Genomic DNA, 2,917 nt, shown 5'->3' with positions numbered 1-2,917 from the left:
AATTTGGCACAAACGTTGATTAGTTATTAAAAAAATAACGCGATTATGTGTTTTTGCTCAATTTTGCAGAGAACATATTATCTTTAAAGCCACAGCAGAATTGTTGTGTGTTTCCGAGCAACACAGCAGTGTTTAGTTTCTTAATGAATCTGCATTTTGAAAGAATCATGTGAATCAGTGATTCAAAGGCCCATTCATAAAGAAAGGTTTTTACTTCTTTCCTGAAGGAATCAGCCATCTGAACGAATCAATGAATAACTCATAAAAGCAGATTTAGTTTCTTATTTAGAGTATCATTTCATTAAAATAATAATTGTTTACTTCATTGTTTATAATAATCAATAATAAACAATAATCATTGTCTACACAGCCTCTTATCATTCCAAACCTTTCTTTTGTGGTAAATAAAAGAAGGCATTTTGAGGACTGTTGGTGACAAAGCTGTTTTGTTTATCAATGACTTTCATTGTATGAACAAAAAAATACTGAGATGTTTCTCACATTATCTTCTTTTATGTTCCATAGTTTATGTTAGGCTGTTATGTGTAATAAAATATTTCTTTATAAAGCTACAATTTGCAATGTCTACTTGGTACTTTCTCATTTAACACAAAAATAGCTTTAAATTTTTTCACAGTCAAATTTATTTTGCGATTAATTTGATTAATTAATTGAAACATCATGTAATTAATTAGATGAAACATTTTTATAAACTGACAACCCTAATAATGTGTGTGTGTGTGTGTGTGTGTGCGTATATACACTTGGTAAGCTATATTTTTTACTTAAACCATTTTAATATACTGTGTAATCTCATCTGAAGAGCATATGCAGTCACTTAAAGTATATAATGTTGTGTTTCTCTTAGAGATGAAGAGATTAATCAGATCCAAAGGAAATGGAGGTTATTAATGGAAGAATTGTCTGTCTGCCCTAGGGACCACTAAAATAACTGCTATTGTCATTAACTTTGCCTCTTTATTTTCAGATATAATATAAACAGGACCATATAGCATGCCATCTCTGAATGGAAGATGTTCTGTGTAGCAGTATATGAAAACATAAAATCATCAAGCTGGAAAAAAGTATGATGCCAAGCAGAAGAACACGGGACAACATCAAAAAACTTTCTGCACACCAAACATACAAAGAGAAGGGCCCAAAAATAATTTGTCACAAGGAAACTTGTTTAACACAATCTTAGTTACATTAAAAAGAATATCCAAATATTCATCAGACACAGTGGTTGATTTGGGGGAGTTTTTCCAAGGAATGAAACTCTAAAAGGAGTTATGCATCCATGATGACTTCAAAAGAACAAACTTGTGACTGCCATCACAAGTTTCTCATTAGCTGACAGCCTGTTGAGAACCATAATCATAATTAACATTTAGTGTCATGCATATAAGTATATATAATTAAAGATACGTCCCTTGTTTTTCAGCTTTCCTAATCAGTAATTTATTGAAATTTGTTCAGGCAGTGGTAACAGAGATCACCCTGATACTGCCTTCTCAATGCGCTTTTTGTTCCCATTTATAAAGAACAGTCATGGGTTCAGTGTGAGCGCATTTCTCACATGTTGATTCTGATGCTGAGCTGTCACTCGTCAGATGAATCTGGATGACCTAAAATAGTCCTATCCTAAAATAAACCCAGAAAATTTCAAGAATTAATGCAGGAATTCCAAGACAAAAATAAACCATGTCTCATTACATAAGAAAAAGTAAAAAATGTCCATCATACAAAAAACATCGTAAGAAACAAAGGTGATACAAATATTTTCGGTGATACAAATATTTTCTTGTAACTTAAAATGAATAAGTAAATTAATAAGACAAACTAATACATAAGCCATATGTATGTTTTGCAGACTGTAAACACTCTGTCATCAATGCAGTCAGGAAAGGAAGCCCCATCCACTTTGGAAGAAGACAAATCACTGTTACTCATTCATTTCTGTAGGTAAAATGAAGAGTAATGAAGTCTTAATTTGGAGAAAAGTAGTACTGCATCACTTGCTCACCAGTGGATCCTCTGCAGTGAATGGGTGCCGTCAGAATGAGAGTCCAAACAGCTGATAAAAACATCACAATAATCCACAATTAACTCACACCACTTCAGTCCATCAGTTAACATCTTCTGAAATGAAAAGCTGCGAGTTTGTCAGAAACAATTACATCATTAAGGCATTTTGCAAATTCCGTAAATCTTGTCTGAATCAGGAGAGAAATATGCAGAGATCAAGCACTGTTTACAAGTGAAAACAGTCCAAAACAGTTCTAAACGAATATGTTGCTGGATTTTGATGTGAGAGAGCAACAGAGGACGGACTTTTTCACCGGAGGAAATGTTATTATGGATTATGGAAATTATATTTTGGCCATTTTGTAGCTTTCTGTTTCTCAAAGTGTTAATTTATGGGCTGAAGTCATGTGGATTACTTGTGGATGATTGTGATATTTTAATCAGCTGTTTGGACTCTCATTCTGACGGCACCCATTCACTGCAGAGGATCCATTGGTGAGCAAGGCATGTAATACTAAATTTATACAAATCTGTTTCCATGAAGAACCAAACCCATTTACATCTTGGATGGCCTGAGGTTAAGTACATTTTCAGCATATTTTTGTGTTTGGTAGAACTATCCCTTCAAATTCTGCCAGCTATATCATGTCTACTTTTAAATGATCAACTCAATAAATCTGCACATTTATCTCTTAATGACTGCATTGCTCGTATCCCCTTCAGCCTTCTTTCATCTTCTTGTATTCAACATGTTGCAAATAAAGAAAATGATAGATGATGATAGTGATTATTGTTATTATTTATATTGTTATTATTATTATTATTATGCATTTTTTTCTTACCATTCACTTATCATTATTGCAATTCTGTTTGGTGCCACAAATGATAA

This window comes from Cyprinus carpio, chromosome B19 (assembly GCF_018340385.1).
Source record: "Cyprinus carpio isolate SPL01 chromosome B19, ASM1834038v1, whole genome shotgun sequence".
Lineage (NCBI taxonomy): Eukaryota > Metazoa > Chordata > Actinopteri > Cypriniformes > Cyprinidae > Cyprinus > Cyprinus carpio.
The sequence above is the reverse complement of the archived record's forward strand: the minus strand, read 5'-3'. Positions refer to the sequence as shown.